The sequence below is a fragment of the Mirounga leonina genome, unplaced genomic scaffold, assembly GCF_011800145.1.
Source record: "Mirounga leonina isolate KUSES-001 unplaced genomic scaffold, KU_Mleo_1.0 Mir_128, whole genome shotgun sequence".
In the NCBI taxonomy this organism is placed as follows: Eukaryota; Metazoa; Chordata; class Mammalia; order Carnivora; family Phocidae; genus Mirounga; species Mirounga leonina.
In genome coordinates this window covers 35,002,281-35,022,266 of record NW_023270320.1, presented here as the reverse complement: position 1 = coordinate 35,022,266, position 19,986 = coordinate 35,002,281, and the positions used below count along the sequence as shown (strand labels likewise).

The following is a 19,986-nucleotide window of genomic DNA, read 5'->3' as shown; positions in this document are numbered from 1 at the left end:
GGCACCCACGTCCCCGGGCAAGACAGGGCTGAGCTCCATCTTCATTCTGTGCTTCCAGCCAGGGTCCCGTGATCTGCAGCTGGGCAGCCAATCCAACCAGCAGCCCCGCATCTTGTTTAACCCTCACTGTGCTGGAATGCAGCACACGTCAGCCCTGGGCCCCTTCCCAACACTTCTGGTGCTTCTTTCAGTCATCCTTACAAATGCATCTTTAGAAAACACAAGTCTCAAAAAAAAAAAAAAAAAAGAGAGAGAGAGAGAGAGAAAGAGGGAGACACAACTCTGGTCTCCTCGTGCTGCATTCTGCCGTTAAATTTCTAGTGACTTCACTTTGCCTGCAAGATCAAGTTTAAACTCTATAGCAAGACATGAAACCTTTCTGAGAGCTTGCTCTCAGCCCTCCTTCCCACCTATTCCATTCCCTTCCTGCCCCCTGGTGCCAGCTGGGCTGCCCATCGCTCTGAAACCAAGTGTTTACATCAGACTCTTGTGCCAGTCCTCACCACTGCGATCACAGATTGACTTGCCCCTCCATCACACCCAACATGCGCATACACACAGACCCACACACACACGCCCAACACACACATGCACACACATACGCCCAACACACACTCACATACACATGCCCAGCACACACACACCCAACACACACACGTACCCTTTTCCTAATTCTAAGGACAGGCTTTTCTGGAACATATTTTCCAAACCTTCCTGGAAAATTCATTTCACCCTCTTTTATGGTTTTGTAATACTGTTTTTATATCACCAGCATAAATACTGTAGTGTAAAAAAGATAATGTAACATGATTTAATTGTTTATATATGTGTCTTCTGCTAGATTATGGGCTTCTTGAAGGCAAGGTCCATATTTCTGTCATTCTTTTTAATTCCCTGCATCGTACATTGAAGACAATCCTATCTTGAGTTTAACTTGAATCTGACTGGAAGGAGGGCACAAGGTACTAAATGCTGGATGGAAAGAGGTTAGGAAGGCCAGCTTCCTTGAGCAAAAGATTTGACAAGACTTGGGAAGAATAGAAGGTCTTTAGGGGCCAGATGGTAGGAGTCTTGATACCAGCCTAAGGTGGTTATACTTTATCCAGCAGGGTTTGGAACCAGAGAGGGACATGGTCTGCAGTTTTGTGCGGGTTTCCAGGCAGATGAGGTTAGATCTCAGAGTCCTGGTGGGAGGGGGTCCGGCATTCATTCATGTGGATGGGTCAGGCAGAGCTGGGCGGGCTCCATGCAGTAGGGGGGACGGGCAGGCCTGAGGCGCCGTGGGGAGAGGGCTGGAGGGGGAGGGCAGGAGGTGGCGGCTGGCTGGGGCTCTCCGGCTCATAGAGAACCCCGAGTGGGAAGGCTTCCTTGCCCTCGTCCACTTCCTTTCCTTGATACACAGCAAATTCCTGGTCAGCCTTTGTTGTGGGCTGGCTTGGTTTGTCGCTTTCCTTGTTGTTTACAGCCTCCAGGTATTTGTAGACAGATCTTATCTCTTTCCCTCTTAGTCACCTCTTGGCCCAACTCTGCATAGTTTACTCTTTTAAACTCTGCTCCTGGGTCTGACCTCTTGCCACTTGCTGAAGGATATTTGTTTTTTATTTTCGGATTTCATTCCGCTTTAAGGGATGTGATAAACTAAGAATGGTTTGGCAAGTCCAGTATGGTCTTGAAGGAGAAAACAATGAATGAATTTTATATATATATATTTACACACACACACACACACACGAAATCTGTGTGTGCAGTGCGTGCACACGTATAGTGAGCGCATAGTGTGTGTGGGCGTCAGCACATCATGTGTGCGAGTGCTAGTCCAGCGTGTGTGTTAGTGCTTCCCGTGCAGTGTGTGTGCTGTAAACTGAGTTGACAAAGCAGCAGCGGGGTCGGAGACGACGGACCCCTACGTGAAGGAAGGTCTGTGGGTAAAAGTCTACCAAAGTGCTCAGTTGTTCTCTTTCTTAAATTCCACATATGAGTGAGATCATACGGTATTTGTCTTTCTCTGACTGACTCAGCATTATACTCTCTAGCTCCATCCATGTTGTTGCAAACGGCACGATTTGGTTATTTTTTTATGGCTGAGTAACATTCCATTGTAGTAATATTCTGAAATAGGTGAAGGGAATTAAGAGTACACTTATCATGGGGCGCCTGGGTGGCTCAGATGGTTAAGCGTCTGCCTTCGGCTCAGGTCATGATCTCAGGGTTCTGGGATCGAGCCCCATGTTGGGGTCTCTGCTCAGCGAGAGGTCTGCTTGTCCCTCTCCCTCTGCCCTTTCTCCCACACTCGTGCTTGCTCTCTCTCACTCTCTATCGCTCACTCTCTCAAATAAATAAAGTCTTAAGAAAAAAAAGAGTACACTCATCATGATGAGCACTGAGTAATATACGGAATTGTTGAATCACTATATTTCTACACTTGAAACTAATACAACACTGTATGTTAACTACACTGAAATTAAGATTAAAAATTTTAAATAGAATGATATCAAACTGCACCACATGCTCAGAGAAATCATTCGTGAAAGGAAGAGTTGATCGATGTGCCAAACTTCCTTGTCTTATTTTAAGGAATTGTCACAGCCACCCCACCTTCAGCTACCACCATCCCAGTCAACCAGCAACCATCAACAATGAGGTAATACCCTCCACCAGCAGAAAGATTACAACTTGGAAAGCTCAGATGATAGCTAGCATTTTTTAGTAATAAAGTATTTTTTCTTTTATTTTAATTTTTTAAATTTTATTTTATGTTAATCACCATACATTACATCATTAGTTTTTGATGCAGTGTTCCATGATTCATTGTTTGTGCATAACACCCAGTGCTCCATGCAGAATGTGCCCTCCTCAATACCCACCACCAGGCTAACCCATCCTCCCACCCCCCTCCCTCTAGAACCTCAGTTTGTTTCTCAGAGTCCATAGTCTCTCATGGTTCATCTCCCCTCCAATTTCCCCCCCTTCATTTTTCCCTTCCTACTATCTTCTTTTTTTTTTTAACAAAGCATTTTTAAGTTAAAGTGTGTACATTGGTTTTTTAGACATAATGCTATTGCACACTCAGTGGACCACAGTATGTATAAACATGACTTTTATATGTACTAGGCAAGCAAAAAATTCATTTGACTCACTTTGTTTTGCTGTATTTGCTTTATTGTGGTGGTCTGGAACCAAACCAGCAATATATTGGAGGTATGGCTGTATTCTGAATGTGGTGATTCTATGCTACAGTAAAAAGTAGGTCTATTGAGGTATTTGATCTCCATGAAAATAGGTGCACTTTTTTATAATACTTGATTTGCAAGTCAGTTTTTAAAAATAATTTGGCTACAATATCAAACATTTATAAGCTTACAAGCCAGTATTCAACTAAGATTTTTTTTTTTAAAGTTTGAGAACTTTTTCTCTTTTTTATGTGATGTTTTACTTTTGTGAAGCCCTATGGCATTTGTCTCTTTTGGCTCTCACACCATTTCCAGCAGGTAGGAAACAGGCTTCGTTGGAAAGGCTGTCTGGTTGAGGAGCGGAGAGAGGCTGGTCCTCGGCCCCCCTCATCCCAGCTGTCCTCACTGCCTGCAACCACAGCACCAGATAGAGGGGCTTTCAGGCGTTGAATCACTCCTGCACTCTGCCTTGCCAGGGACAGCGCTTCCGGAAGGATGGTGAACACACCCACAGCCAAAAGAAAAGTAGAAACTGGACCATTCCAATGGTTTCTGGGTTGGACTCCAGTACCCTAATGATGAATTAAAAAAACAGCATCAAATAGAACCCCCCCCCCCCCCCGCCCAAATCCCCTAATAAACCTCCAGGACTAATGGCTTGAGTAGGTTAAAATACAATGGAATGTTCCAGTGAATGTCTGAATTTCCAGCATATTTTTATAATATGGACCCAGTTTCTTCGAACTATAAAACCAAGTACAGTAGGAGCTTTTGAAATTAGCTGATGGGGTGGGTGGGAAATTGAGTTGCTAAGTACAAAGGAGTAAGGGGAAAGAAGTTGATCAGAAGGAACCATCAACTCAAAAATGTCCACACAGAAAGTAGATTCGGAAATTATCTAGTACTGGCCCTTTGTTTTATAGGCTAAGAACTTGGGCATAGAGAAGTGGTTTACCAACAACAGTCTTTCCGTTACTTCTGTTACTCCTTTTTCCTATCATTCATTCATTCATTCATGAGAGGCAGAGGGAGAAGCAGGCTCCCTGCAGAGCAGAGAGCCTGATGTAGGACTCAATCTCAGGACCCTGGGATCACGACCTGAGCCACTCAGGCACCCTCCTTTTTCCTCCTTATATCTCCCCTTTAAGGTGGGGTAGAGGTGGAGTGAGGTCCTCGGGATCGTGACCTCACAGTCAGCTGTGAGTGTAGAACCAGAAGGAACCCAGGCCCTCCTGGCAAACCCCTCCCCCCCCCCCCCCCCCCCGGTTCTTGCCAGGCTCCTAAAATCTATAAGGGTCACTCATGGTGGTGGACGGGGGGCATCTTTTATCCCTTCTTCCAGATGTTGACATCCAGATAGGATCTTTCCTTCCCAAGAGTTTGTCAGTTGTCCTTTTTCTCCTCCTTCCCTGTGCCCCTACTCCCTTGGGACTTCATATCCATTGAAAAAGAATTTGTTTCACCCAGGGGGAAGTGTTTTGAAACTTAAGAGCAGGGAGTCCCTGGCCTTTCCCTGTGATGCGTTCCCAGAAACCACACTATAAGGCGGATCGTCAGGAAAATGTTATGGCCAGGGTTGCATTTCTGACCAAAGACTCAGCAGCAAATAAATCATAGATATGAACAAGGACATGTCCTTAAACTGAGACGTAATGCCACAAACCACTGTTTCTTCTAAAACAATCCTTATGCCTAAGCAGCCAGACCATGTGTGCTAGATTCTGGAGGGGAGATGTGTGCCTCTAGGATGAGTGTCTTGGAAAACCCCGGGGGGTGCCTCTGGCCTACACTTTCATTCGAAGGATATAGAGAATATCAGATTTCATTTTGATGCACTGGAAACCAAAGAAATTGCTTTTGTAAAATAAGAAAATGTTAATTTGCTTTTTAGAAAAATAATAAATGCAGATTGGTAAATTTCACTTTAATAGAAAAAACTTGTAAACAAGATTTTAAACATTTGGTTAGTTCAGTGGCTTCTATAAGCAGCCAATGAATAGCTAAGTCCAGAAGTATTACGGGACTCTGGAGAGTGCTTTTTCCCCCCTCATTCTTTGAAGAATATGTCTGATTATAAGGAAAAACAAATCCTTGAAACCTTCAAATGATAAAGTTGTTTCATTTACTTGTATAACAATTAAAATATATAAATTATCTGGGAACCCTCAATTAAGAGAAGGAAAAAATGTTTTTTGAGTAATCAAATAAAAGCCACTCTAACTTGGAAAGTCACAATAGTGGTTATAAAGGGGCCTCAAAGTAAAATTCACAATAGGTCATTTTATAAATCTTGATCCAAAATGTGGCTTTGAATGAAGGCTTCTTTGAAAGCCTGATTTATATGAGGCGTCCTGGTCATTTGCTATAAAACAAGATCTGTGCCCTATTTGGAGGGCCTTCCCTGAGTCCTACAGCTGGGGATCGTCAGCGGACGGGAGGGCACAGAGGAAATGCCTCTTTCTGTCTCCCCCCTCCACACTGAACAGTAGTGTGGAACGGAGATACCTCAGAGGGAGGAAGATGCCCATGAGAAAATGTGGAGACCAAAAGAAAACAAACAGAAAAGATTGCAACCCTGGGAAACTCGGAGTCCATATTGTAAGGCTGGGTCCTCGCCAGGATGCGCTTGGCGGCCAAGCAGGAGACTGGCAGGCCGCACTCAGCGCTCTGGTTGAGGAAGGCCACCCAGGTGGGATACTGGTCAGCCCCAGGAGGTGAGTGCTGGCTGGGGCATGGCCAGTGCTCACCCCCAGCAGGACGCGCTACAGCCCAAGCAGGCGTCTCCAGTGGGACCAGAGAAGGAGCCAGGAAGGATGGGAGGGAGCACTCCTTGCTGAGGTGGGAGTGCAGCTCAGAGGCCACCCTGAGCCCTGACCGACCAGCCCCAGGCTGTACCTGCCGGCTCAGTGGGGCTGCGTGTGGTGGGGAGCCCCGGGGCATGCAGAGAAGGGGGACGAAAGACAGGTGGCTGCCTTCGGAGAATCCAGAGAGAATTGGAGACGTACAGCTAGGGAACAGGGAAGGCTCATCTTTTAGTGGGGTGGCTGATTTGTTTTGGGATTGAAATTGCAATCCCCAAAACTGAGTTGCTTTCATGATTTATTCCAGCTCTCAAGCTTTCTAAGACCGCGAACGTATGTCATTCTTCTTTGGTAGACAGATCAGTGTGAGGCACACAGTACCCCCTTGTCTCCTCGATCATAGGTGTTGGAACAGCCCTCGGGGAAACTGGTTTCTATTCAGAGCCTCTTCGAGTATAATTGGGTGCTTCTTGCTCTTTAGAGTCACCTAGGGAGATTTTTAAACTCCTGCTCCCCGGGCCACGCCCCCTTTAATTAGGTCAGACTGTCTGGGGTTTGGGGATCCCAGCAGTCTTTTTTCTCCTTCCCAGGTGGCTGCGGTATGCAGTCCAGTTTGAGAACCGCTGGAATCACTTCAGGTTTAAAAGCTCCGACTGCTCCGGCCGCACCTCCCCCCACACAGGTGGTGGGACTTAACTGGCCCGGGGGGGGGCCCTTGCACGGCTGTTTCGAAAACCTCCCAGGCCTTTCTCAGGGGCAGCTAGAACAGGCACCTGCCACCGCCCTGTGGCTGGTGGTCCGCCCCTTCCAAAACTTGGCTTAGAACCCCCCAACTTTAAAGTACACTGTGGAATTGCTCTAGCATTTTTATAAGTTTACAACTTTTTTTTTTTTTGCCACCTACCAGACAGTTAAAGACTCAAAGAAAAAGTTCTGTAAAACCAAGAAGCTATTTCCAAGGGTGTTTTATCATGATTTTTGAAAAATGAGACCGAAAAGCAGTTCAGGTCCAAGTGTGGCTGGAGGGCCTAGGTATTTACTGTGGAAGCACGTGGAAAAGGCCCAGGGCCACTAGCTCCAACCGCTGAAGAGGGAAGGAACCTACGGAGCTCGAGCTTTGACCTATTTCTCGCAGTTGTTGAAAACTATGAGGCATGAGATGCAGATTTATGACTTTTTAAAAAGTTATTTGTGGATTCCCAAGACGGTTATGTTCCCATCACTTACGTAGCCTTTAAAACTCAAGTGACGCCTTTAAAAAAAAACCCGAGTTTGGCACAGAGTTCCAACGGCAATGGCTTGGGCGCTCAGCGAAAGTAAGGGGAAAATGCCTCCTGCCTTTGCTTACATTATCGTCTGTTTCGGCCAATGGATGGCAGGGCTCATTTGTGTGGAACTCTTGGGAAAAGGAAGCCACAGGGAGTCTCCTTATGTACTTTATGTCACTTTCTTGCCTAAAATGAAGCGTTGACAAAAACGTCTTAGGAGAGTGAACCCCTTCACACTGGACAGGCTTTTCCGTTCCCCTCTTCCACAAGCACATGGATTTGATTTTTCCTGGGAGTTTCATCATTGAAGACATGTCACCCATGCTTTGCCAGGCCGCCAGTCAGAGGCTTGTCTCCCCCACCCCTCCTCCGCCCTTAACTAATTTTTTTTCTTTTTTGCATAAATTCTTTGGAGCTTCTCTTCACTCTTACTTCCCAAACAGTTTCAAACTGTAGTGTGAGGGCCAACGCTGTTTATATGTCAGTTGCACGTAAATAAAGCTAGGAAAAAACAAATTAAAACCAGTGCTGAGTATAGAAACCACACTCCCAAGTCTGACAACACTCATTTTCGCGTGAGGCTTTTTTCTGCTGAGAACCATAAGGATTCTTGGAATTATTTGCACCGTGTTTATTGGTCTTTAGAGTCTCTTTGCTTTGACAGGCTCCAGTCTCCCCATCGTCAAGCTGTTAAAAGTTGCATGCTCCCACTTCCCCTAAGTCGATGCAGCTGTGTGGGGCTTAGTTGTCCCTGGGTCTCTCATCCCATCTGTAGGAGCGAGGTGGGGACAGAGGCCACTCAGTTCTGTCCCCAGAGCTCAGACTTGGGAAGTTGCAGACACGGGGTGGCAGTTGTCTACCATCTAGATGCTTCTCCTTAATCGGCTTATCCCACTGGGCATCGTATAAGATTCTTTAAGGATCTAGATAGATCTTTTTTTTAACTCCCCAGGGGCACTGTAATTCTCCGTGAGCACAGGCTCTGTGCCTTGTCTTGGAAGCCACCACCACAGTTCCTGGCTCAGCCCTCAGGTTGTACGGGGGCTCATCAGTTACAGCCCACTCTTATTCATTCAGAATGTTGGGCATGCATTTGATGGCAAGATAGCAAGGTGGAGGATGTGATTGATCCACAGTAACTTTGGGGGGCCATCATCTGCATTTTGCCCCCAGGGAACCGGATCTAAGAGGCTTATGTAAGGCAAGATCACGCAGCTACAGGGTGGAGGAGCCAGGACTCCGTGTGCAATCTTTATAAATTCAGATCTCACATTAGCAAAGAAATCAAGCTTGAATTTGAACTAGAGAAATTTTGTAAAGCTGGACCTATCTGAAAGACCAGGATGGTTCTAAAAGACCTGAAGATCTTCAGATAATTACCATCACAGGAACTGATGGATGTACAATTATTTGTACTTAGAATTCCAGAGGTTGTTAGTCATTCCTGAGTTCTGCAGGCCATGAACTTTAAAGCAGTATGTTTCCTGGTGAAGGGCACAAGCTCTGAGTAAGACAGATGCAGTCTGGATGTGTATACAGTCGTCCACACACCAGTATGGTACCTTGGCCAAATGACTCCGCACCCCTGTAAAACATGGATAATAATGGTCTCTGCCTCACAGGATTTTGTAATAATTAAAATTGGATATTTCATGGAACGTACCTAGCATACTTTAGCAAATGTGCTTGCATGCAATGTTCAGTAAATGTTAACAGTTATTATTTAATATCTTAACTGCTATTTCTAATAGCCACTGCTTTCATAATTGCAATGAAGGGGACCAGTAGCTATTAAGTTGTGCAAGCCAAAATCCTCGGAGTCCTACTCTTCTGGGATGTTAAACATAGCGACCGGCCCCATGGAAGAGGAAAATTTATATTGCAGATGCACTAAGTCAGACACCCTTGGCTTGTCCAACAGAGGCTGGGGATGTGTGGCATGGACCTGAGTTAGTAACAACACTGTCGCCTCATTGGCTGGTTCTGTAGATTCAGCCTCCAAGTGAGGATCTCACACACAAAAAACAAAATTGTCCCCGCAACATAGACAGATACTGATGCACATATCCAGGAGTCCCTCTTTATCTGAGGGAACACCTTCCAGAACGCCCAGTGGATGCCTCAAACCACAGATGCTATGGAAGCCTGTGTAGGGTATGCTTTTTCCTGTACATGGGGACCTGTGATTACATTTAGTTTCTATACTGGGCACAGTTCTCTCAAGACTCTCATCACCTCACCCTTGTGCTGATGTGAGGTGATAAAATGCCTACGAGACGTGAGGAAGCGAGGTGAATGACGCAGGCTTCGTGCGCCACCTAGCCCTAAGTGACTGCTGACCTTCTGATGATACTCAAGGAGGAGGATCTGCTTTGGGACTGACCGCGGTTGACCCCAGGGAGCCTAAACTGTGGAAAGCAAAGCTGTAGATAAGGGGGTGGACGACTGTATACACATACCCAATACACACATGTAGCCACCTGAGAGGTGTCTTCTAAATATAGTTGCCAGCACCTGTTCATTCATTCATGTACCGAGGAACTCCCTGCCCCCCTCCCACACACACACTGGGCCAGGAACTGTCCCCGGTGTAATTGGTACAGTGTTGGGAGGACACAGAAGCACTGTGACCTAAGGGGAAGGACAGGTCCCCAGGGCCAGCAGAGTGCTCCCAGCTCTGGCTCCTGGTTCGTTAGCTTTGTGACCTTAGGCAGGGTGCTTCCTGTCTGGGTCTTCAGTTTCTCATATGGAAAAGGGTGAGAATAAGAGTAACTACCCTGCAGAATTTTTATGAGGGTAAAATAATATTTATAAAGCACTTAGAACAGTGGCTGTGTTTATTAAATACAAAAGGATGATGCAGATTTGATTTAGCTGGGGAACAGCATGGGCTTCCCTGAAGAGATGCCGAGGAAGCAAAATCCAGATGGTGTGTAGGAATTAATCTGACTAACAAGGGATGGACTCACCAGCCTAGCAGAGGCAGCAGCATGTTTCAAGGCCCTGTGGTCAGAATGCAGCAGCAAGGGCATATGAGGCTGGAAGGAGACAGTTGAGGCAGAACAGAGAGGAGGGAGAGGATGATATCAGCTTCAGCCTCAGATAAAAGTAGGGGCTGGGTCATGGGGGGTCTTCTAGGCCATTTGAGTTTTTTTTTTTCTTCCTCCGAGTAGTAGGAAGCTATTGGAGGGTTTTAAGAGGGTATGTGTTCAGATATTGTGCTGAGCGAAAGAAGCCAGATACAAAAGGGTACGTACCACATGACTCCATTTCTGTAGTTTGGTAATAGAGCAGAGCCGTGTCACCGATGATGAGCGCGCTCAGAGTGGCAGTCCTCCCTGGCAGGGGGCACCCCCTGGAGAGCTGGAGACGGTCAGCGTCCTGATGGCAGCCACGGTTACACGGGCATACGTGTAAGCTCTAAACTTAAGGTTAGGGTACTTTATGCACTTACCTACGTGAGGGCGCAGGAGTGGACCCCGGGTAGGTCCTGACCCAGTTTGCGAGCTGCAGGTTGGCGAGGGTGGTGATGGTGCTGTTAAAGAGGCTGGACTTGGAACAATGCTCAGGAGACAAAACCCACTGGACTTGGTGATAAAGTGGGGCTGGAAGGTGCGGGCAAGAAGCAAGTCAAGGACGACGCCCAGGTGGCGGGTCGCCTTCCCTGAGATTCTGAAAGCAGTATTGTGTAATTCTCAAGAACACAGCTTGGCAGGGTTAGCATCCAAGCTCCTTCCCTTCCCAGCTCTGTGACCTCGTGGAGGTTGAGTCTGTGTCATTCTCCACTATCAGCTGCACACAGGGAATGTCTCTCACAGATGTTTATTTCAAGGATTAAATGAGCTAACTCACAGGAGGTGCTTAACTGCACACAGTCAGCTCTTAGTAACTTTTAGCTGTGATTTAGTGGGACCTGGTTTGAGAATGAAGAGCACGAGTTAAGATTTAGATGTGGTCGGGTGCCCAGGGTCTGTGAATGTTCCAGAAAGAGAGGCCAGCACTCAGTTCGTTAAATGGTCCCAGAGGGCAGAGGAAATCTCTGTACTAAGTGGGGAGTGTCAGAGGACTCTGTGGAGGTAGAGGAGGGGGCTGTGAGTTGTCAGCATCTGGGGGCTGGAAAGGAAGATGAGCAGGGCTGAGGGAGAAAGCCAGGGGTGACACGTCCTAGGCCAGGAGGACCAGATGTTTCAGAGGGCGGGGATGTTGTCAAGAATTCAGGCAGGAGGAGGGCAGGATGACTTGCCTTAACTGCGTGGCCCCGTGCATTCCTGTCCTGTCCCCTTACCCCTGGGCCGTGTTGGTATTAGCCCAAACTGAAGCTCAGAGTGGCACCGGTGGTGGCAGGGAGGGGACTTGCCTGGAGGGATCGTGCATGCTTCTTCATGGTTGCTGTCCTCCCTGCCACCCCAGCCCTGTGCACCGCTCCTGGTCGGTATGTGGGAACGTGAGTTCCTGGATCCCTCTGTTGCAGTCCACTTGTTTTACTCACTGGGTGGCTCCCAGCACCTCCTTACTCTCGGCTTTGGTCTGTTTATAAAATGCAGAATTTGGATGTACATAATCCCTTTTGATGCTGGGGTATTTCATTCTAAAGGTGAGCGGCATTCAGAGGTCACTCTAGCTATGTTTCTTGACCTGAGCTGTGCATGCCCTGACTTTCCCTGGGATGTGCTTCCTTATTGATAAGGATTTAGAACATGTTAGTAGTACAACAAGCTGATGTATTACAGAGTGGAAGAACCATGTGAGACCGTAAAGGAAACTCACTCTTGGTGCAGGGGTTTGGGCTCTGCCGTGAGTCCCAGGAGGACACCAGTCAGAAGTGTGTGGGCACCAGGGCGCCTGGGTGGCTCAGTTGGTTAAGCGACTGCCTTCGGCTCAGGTCATGATCCCGGAGTCCTGGGATCGAGTCCCACATCGGGCTCCCTGCTCAGCGGGGAGTCTGCTTCTCCCTCTGCCCCTCCCCCCTCTCATGCTCTCTCTATCTCATTCTCTCTCAAATAAATAAATAAAATCTTAAAAAAAAAAAAAAGTGTGTGGGCACCAGCTGCAGCAGGCTTAAACTCTGAGTGCCAGCGACTGACAATTGAGTGTGGGTCTGGCTACTGACTGGCTTGCACCCCCCACCCCTGCCCTCCCCGCAGGTGGACCAGTCTCTATGGAGTCAGCACTCCTGCCATCTTGGCGGGAGTTCCTCTGGAGCCCCCCCCTTCTCGTCCCCCACATGCTGCCCATCGGCAGCTCTTACCTTCTTGCCTTCAGGGTGTCCTGTAGATGCACCCCCCTTGTCAACCCCTCTGTGACCCCAGTGATTTACACCCTTACCCACCCCCTGCTCTTCCAGCACCACTCCTGTCTTTTCCAGTGCGTCCTCTGCAATGCCCAGCGTCGTGTCCCGAGATGCTCACCTGTGCCCCGGCACCCTCTGCCCGCTCCCCCAGCTGGCCCGTCCTCTGCCCCCTCTTTCCTGGTCTGCCGCGGACACAGGTGCTCGCTCGTGCCTTGGCTGACCACCTCCCTGTCTCCACCTATCCACCTCCTCTCCGGTTTTGTTTCTCCCAGACTTGAGGTACTTGGTCTCCCATCTATGCATTTCCATAGCTGAAGGCCCTACTGTGCTATGGAACTTTCTCCCAGGGTGCCCGTCCACCCTGCTCTCTGCCCTTTCCTGGAAATCCTTTTTGTCTTGTCACTGCTGCTGTGCTATCCCCCTGGGGAGGGCGGTAGCTAGAGTAGAAGTTGTCCTGAAATCAGACTCCCAAACACAATTCTCCATAGTCACTCAATAAATTCACTGATCAACAGGCATAACTGAGCACCTACTATGTGCCAGGCACTGTTCTAGGTGCTGGGGATATGTCGCTGAACAAAACAAAGAGTCCTGCCCTTAGGTTCTAGCATGACGAACATGGAATAAATTGTATATTATCTTAGAAGCCAATAAAATGTGTGGCAAGAGAAAAAGAATAAAGGCGTTGGGATTTTGGGGGGATGCCACATGGAAATGCTGACAGCTGAGTAAAGACTCAAAAGAAGTAAAAGAATTAGCCGTGTGGACATTTGAAGGAAGAACATCCCAGGCAGAGGGGAAAGTTGGTGCAAAGGCCCCGAGGCACAAGTATTCCCGTGTGTTCAGAGAAGGGGGTGGGGCATGAACTAGGTGGAAGGTGCTAAGAGGTAAGTGGGAAGCAGTGGTCATGGTGCCTAGATCAAGGGTTTCAGCTCTTCTTCTGAATGAAATGAGGCACCAGCATTTTGAGCAGAGAAGAGACATGATCGGACAGGTTTTTAAAATTCTCACTCTGTTGAGAAGAGTCTGAAGGGGGGACACATTTAGAAGTAGGGACACCAGCTCAGAGGCATTAACCCAGGTGAGTGGTGTTGGCTTCACTTGGACTGGAGCACAGAACAATGAGGAATGGTCCTCATCTGCATGTGCTGTGAAGAAGAAGCTGACCTCCGTGTCTTGGGCCTGGGCGTCTGGAAGAATGGAACGGCCAGAAATGGAGAAGGCTGCAGGAGGAGGGGAGGCTGGTTTGGGCCTGCAAGGTCTCTTAGAGATCCTGGGGAGAGGCCAAGGGAGTGCCTTGGCTTGGGATTCTGAGCTAGAGACAAAATGTGGGCATCACAGGCACACGGAAGCCGTCTAAGGCCCGGACGCTGGACGAGGTCACCAGGGAGCGAGTGCAGACGAGGACCCAGCGTGGAGAGCTGTGGCACTGGAGCAAGAAGAGAAAGATCCACCACAGCTGCAGCAACCAGGGTGGAAGGGAGGAGATTTAGGAACATGGGCTAGAAGCCAAGCAAAGAAGGTGACTGAAGTGGAGGGAGGGGCTGCAGTGTCCAGCGTCCTGTCCTGCTCAGCCCTGGGAGAGGAGTCAGCCCTGGGGGGTCTTGGTGGTGGGAGGGGCCGTGGGAGCAAAAGTGGGGTGACTGTGGATGGAAGAGAGGATGGGAAGGAGAGGCCAGCGGGGACTGCTTTTTGAAGGAGTTGTCCTGGGAAAGGACACAAGGAAGAGGGGGATGCCTGACCAAGGGAGAGGTTTGGGGGTGGGCAGGATGCCGGGACTGTCTGTGCAGGTGTGAATACAGCAAGCAGGCTCTGATGGTCAGGGGAGGAAGGGAGAATGGATGGGGCGGGACTCCTAGCGGACAGTAAAGGGTGACAGTCTGTCTACAGTAACAGGTGTGGCTGTGTCTCAGGGAACTAGCACAGTGTCCCTTCCTGCCCTTGGGTGGGCGGCAGAGGGGGGGGCAGTGGGCAGCAGTTGACTGGGACCAGGCTAACAGGGAGAAGGATGGAGGAGTCATGGGAACGATAGTAACGACCGGCCATGGGCTGTAAGCTTTGGAGGGGAGAGGGCATTGCCAGGTATGAGACTCTGGTACCAAGCGTGAGAGCCCGAGGTGGGTGCAGGAAAGGGGGGTCCAGGCACTTGGGACGATACAGGGTATTCAAAGGGTCACTTATGTGTCTTTTTAACTTTCCAGGAGTTAGGACGGGAGGGACAGCGAGCTGGGGTATAGCGATTGGGCAGTGAAAGGGAGGGCAGTCGCAGTGAGGTGGGGGGCCAGGCTGCCTGAGCAGGTAAGACTCAAAGCTGTGGGCCAGTTGGGGTGGGGGTGGAAGCTGCAGAGAGCAGCAAGAACAGACTTTCATTGAAAATTGAGTGGGGGGGCGCCTGGGTGGCTCAGTTGGTTAAGCGACTGCCTTCGGCTCAGGTCATGATCCTGGAGTCCCGGGATCGAGTCCCGCATCGGGCTACCTGCTCGGCAGGGAGTCTGCTTCTCCCTCTCCCACTCCCCCCTCTTGTGCTCTCTCTCTCTCTCTCACTCTCTCTCTCAAATAAATAAAATCTTAAAAAAAAAAAATTGAGGGGGGTTCATGCAGAGTTTCAGGAGTCACTGTGTCATCATTTGAAGACCTTGTCTTTGTAACATTTCTTACATTTGCTTAAATCCCATAAAAGCTTTTTTTTTTTTTTAATTTCCCAGGACCACAGACCTTGTTTTTTCTCTTCAGTACCAATGACAAGTTCATTTTACGTCTGATATATTCAACCCATTAAGCATGGTCAGGTGTAGGCATTGACATTTTTAGAAGGTGAAACTTCTCAATTTTGTGTTTCCAAACAGTTGTCTCAGGGTCTAACTTGTTCTCTTTTGCGTGGGTAGCGCTGGGATCTTTGGGCTCCTGCGGAGCGGGGACTTTGCGCGAGTCTGATTGCCCCAGGTGACCGAGCGTGAGCAGCTTCACTGTACCACAGCTGTTTGCACGCTCATGTTGGTGTTAGGAGGAGCCTCGTGTTGCCGGGCCTCCCGCCGCCTCCCTCCTCCGCCCCCGCCCAGCAGAGGCAGCCCCACAGGCATCCTGATGCAGCTCCTTCTGCACCCGTTTTGCACCTGCCTGCCTTCCTGAGGAAAGCACTTGGTGCAGAGCCAACCGCGCCTTTGGGGGTGCCTCCTAGGTCGTCAGGGCGGTATTAGCAAACTCACATGGCCATAGGTCCAAGGCCCAATGAAAGTGATTTTGCTGTCCTGTGTTTGGCACCTGTATCTTTTCTCCCAGTTGAACTGGGGGAAAAGAGAGGTAGGATTTGCTGGAAACCTCAAACACCCAACAGCTGAGCTTTGCTACACGCAGCATTCATGGCTCTGTTCATGACTCTGGAGCTAACCCGTCCCCATTATAATAGAAGCGTACAAGACAACAGGATTCTTGTTGAATTTGCCTTCTTGTTCCATCCTGAATACACTTCCCTTCCTGCTCCCCCTGCCCTGCCTCAATTCTTGTTGAAATTGCCGCACTTCTTTCCTTTGGGTCCGCCTGTTTCTGCTCTCCACACCTCCGTGTTGTCTGCAGCGCGATCTTCCCCACCCCCACATGAGGATTTCATGGCTCCCTGTTAACTAGGTAGCTGACTATATAATCAGGATTCAGCTGGCCCCCCCTTATTCAGCCTCGTCACCATGGCACATACTTCAGTGCTTTTAGAAGTTAGTTTTTGTTACTGTGATCACCTGGCAAGCCCCTCATCCCTTACCTGCAGTGATCCTGAACTATGATCTTTCGGACACCATTGACCTGAAGTGCCCCTCCATGTGCTTTTCTCAGAGCAAACACCTTTCTACTCACTCTCCAAGCCAAAAGTCTGTATGTGGCTTTTTGGTTCCTATGGAAACCGTCAGTGATTCAGAATCATCATCAAGGTGAGCTCCACCTGGAAGGAAAGGCACATTCACCAACTGAAATCTAAGCCCCGTGTCTGGAGTAAATGAGCCGTCAATACCCTCCCCGCCATGGGGCTAACATCTTGGTCAGGGCTAAATATCTGGGAGTCATCGAAGCTAGAAGCATGGACGGGGGTGGGTGGGTGGGTGGAATTCTGCTCTGCTCAGCTTTGTCGACAGTACAGTCTGCCTTGACTGGCTGCCTTGTAAATAGATTGGAAGGTTCTGAGCCATTAAATCAGTATCGCTTTTTTGATGAAGACACAAATGCAAAGGCAACATTTTATAAAGCACAGATAATGTCTTTGTTTTACTGAGACCCTTCCATAGTCCCCATCCTCCACAGCCAAGGGTTCAGATGAAGATCTCCTGGCAGAGAAAGATTTCTGCCTTCTGTCAGCCCTCTCCTTGTCTTAAACACACACACACACGTGTATATTAATTTATGTACTGATTTTACATCACCATAGAGAAAATTGGGAACTCTTCTGAACTCTACCCCAAACTCACCCAGACTCCTGACCTGTCCCGTTTATGGTGGACGATAATTAAGCCTAGAGGAGTCCCTTACCTCCACTTAATCCCCTTTTCTTCCATCATTTTTCAGCTGACACCCTGGGCTTTGTAGGAAACATTTAGTGCTTCCTTGGACAACTATACTTTTTTAGATTGAGGTCACCTTTCCAGACTGCGCGGTTCTGGCTTAGACTGCCTCTGAATCTTTCACAGCTCTGTAAATTGTAACGATCCAGGGGCAGTGCAACCGAATCTTGTCTATGGGCATGAACTGAATCCTGTCTGGTGGAGGGAAGGCCCCCACACCCATGGAAAAGCCAATTGTTTGGCTCATTTGCAGGTTCGTCTCCATATTCCCAATCTATCCATGTGTTAATTCTCCTTGGAAACATTATTGCATCTGAGTTAAATAAAATGAACTGTAAGAGTTATAATTTTTTTTAGTTATGATTTTTTTTAAAAATCTTTTAACCACAGTTAGCAAGAAATTTCTAGGTCAGTGTCGATAAACCTGGTTACCTCTGAGGCTGTCGCCACGATCACCCCTGCAGTGAGCCCATGCCCTCCACCAGCCTCCATTAGCGCCCACTGCCACCCAGACCCATTTCTGCCGCTGACGGCATTTGCACTGCACGTGTGTTGACAAGTTTGAAATGGAATCAGGATTTGGGGCACATTGCCGTGAATTGATTGCTATTACAAAAGTGATGGCGAAGGCAATGGTAATAATAAGCTGTAAGCCTTTCGGGGTAAGGGGGCATGCTCAGAGGGCGTCATCTGGCACCTACAGCATGGACCAGTGGGGGCACAGCGGTGCCCTGGGCTAGAGAGTAAAGCTGACCAGCCATGGTCAGGATTCTTAAAAAGCCAGTGACTGGCCTGTGCTTTCAGAGACAGAATGGGGGTCTCCGGGGCGAGGCTGCACTGGAACTCGTGTTTATAGGCCCCTGTGGGCCGAAGATGTGAAAGCGCCAGGGGGGCACGGGGCTGAGCAACAGGGGCAGTCTGTCCTGGAGCAGTACTGGGGAAGGATCGAGTTCTGGAGACCATCCCTTAGAGAATGCACATAGCTGAAGCTCAGTAATAAGGAGAATCGTGGGTCCTACCATACCCGTAATATAAATAGAACTTGCCAGTCATCGTTTCTATGGCAATGAACTCCAGCCCATGCGTGTCCTCATATACATAAAGGACTGTATTCCTAGGATAAATTCCCAAATTAATTTTTAATTTTAGGCAACCTAAATCTTGATTAAGCTTTCCCAGAAATTGTTTTACTTAGGATTAGAAAGTCAGCATGCACGTAGTCTCAATTATTTTGAGTAAAGAATAAGATCTTTGTAATTCTTTGCCTCCTTTAATTTCAAGCTGAATAAATAAATAAAAGGAAGTATTTTCATTTGTTGACTTTCGTATTACGTGCTTTACACCGAGGTCAGGGACCATGTCTTAATCCTCTCTGCTTCCCCAGCATCTTGCACGTGCCCGGTGGACAGTAAGCACTCAGTAAATGTGGGAGGGGAATGAAGACTCAAAGCGGTCAGCTACTCAAGTCACATTCTAACCATTTGAAAGGCTTACATATGTCCTTTTCTCTTGGGTTAAATATGGGTTTGATTTACTGCTTATTCACATACCAAGATATATCCTTGATCCTATTTTTTTGTGTTTTTAAGAAAAACTGTATCCTGAATGCTTTTGTGTGTGAACATTGTACAGAATTTAGAAAAACACAGCAAACACTTACCAGGGGTTACCTCTGGTAGGTGGCAGGGGTCTGAGGACTGCAGCATCTGGATGCTTCGGGCTCCTGGAAACACAAATCTCAACAAACAAGTAGCTTAAAGAAATGAAAAAATCATACTCCCCCCTCCCTCCCACCCCCCCACCGCCCCTGACATAGAAAGAACAAAAAAAAGGACAATTCCTGGCTTGGTCAATCCAGTGACATAGAAAGGTGATTGAGGATCCAGGCCTTCCCACTTGGCCATTTTCAGCATGGTTTATGGCCTCAGGTAGCTTCAGTAATTCCAGGTATCCTATTGTCAACATGACAGAGTCCAGCCAATAAGAGGTATTTTTGCATATGCATTAGTTTATATTAGTGAGGAAAGACTGCCCTCAGCGGACTTATTCTCAGATCCCATTGGCCATGATCAAGTCCAATGCATGCTTGACCCAGTCCTTTGCAAGGGAAATGAGATCACTGTGATTTGCTTGGACCAATGCTGAGTCTTACCTTGAGCTGGGAAGGGTCCCTTATCTTGAATACATGGATCTGCAGAGGTTAGTACCCCCACAGAAACCGTGCCCTGCCCCTGAGGAGGAAAGGAAAAGAATGAATTTGAATAACATACAGCAGTATTTAACGTAGGAAAATTCCTTTTACTTTAATAACCTTCTGTATCATTTCAATTATCAACTACTTTTATAGTTCTTTAAATGAAGGATTGTATCAACCTTAGTAAGATTCTTTCTTGATCTCTAGTTACAGTGCAACATGGTCCAGTGACTCACCAAGTTGAAGGATCGTGGGTTTTTTCTTGCAGTTTGACTCACCATTTTAGCCAAAGCAGATATCTTGGTGGACTTCCACCTCTGCGTCTTCATCTGCAAAATTAAATGAGACCCTACCCCCTATCTCAGAGGAATATTAGAAATTCCTAGAAGCATTAAACAAAGTTAACACACGAGTAAAACTGTTGCTTTCATTGTCAGGATCCTGTACCACTTACCCAATCAGATGAAGGTGCTTAAATGTGATGTCTTACGTTGCATAATTCAAAACTGGTGAGGAGTGAAGAGAATTCCATGGCCATATTTAAGTATACTGGGTTGGTTCAATTAATGTTGAAGCAAATTTTTTCATCATGAGATTCTTTTCTGACTATGAAAACCTAGTGGAAGAAGAATTCATTCGACTTTGTCAGCGATGTAGGTGGAGGAAGGTATCATTTGCTGCCCTCTTACCTCCAGAGCCAGCCCCTTTCTGTGCTCTGG

At 47.9% G+C, this 19,986-nt stretch overlaps 1 protein-coding gene and 2 long non-coding RNA genes across 4 annotated transcripts in view; 1 reads left to right on the top strand and 2 right to left on the bottom strand.

Annotated features, from left to right (window-relative positions):
• MCPH1 (microcephalin 1) overlaps positions 1–19,986 on the top strand; it is a 248,745-nt gene that overhangs the window by 213,170 nt on the left and 15,589 nt on the right. The gene's annotated exons all lie outside the window — the stretch shown is intronic.
• LOC118010112 lies at positions 6,921–10,841 on the bottom strand. The gene is made up of 4 exons (XR_004679121.1): positions 10,694–10,841; positions 10,497–10,620; positions 10,209–10,277; positions 6,921–8,824 (listed from the first exon to the last, which is right to left on the bottom strand). It is a non-coding gene; the product is annotated as an uncharacterized LOC118010112 (long non-coding RNA).
• LOC118010113 lies at positions 10,889–18,842 on the bottom strand. Its single transcript, XR_004679122.1, has 3 exons — positions 18,734–18,842; positions 16,376–16,460; positions 10,889–11,766 (listed from the first exon to the last, which is right to left on the bottom strand). It is a non-coding gene; the product is annotated as an uncharacterized LOC118010113 (long non-coding RNA).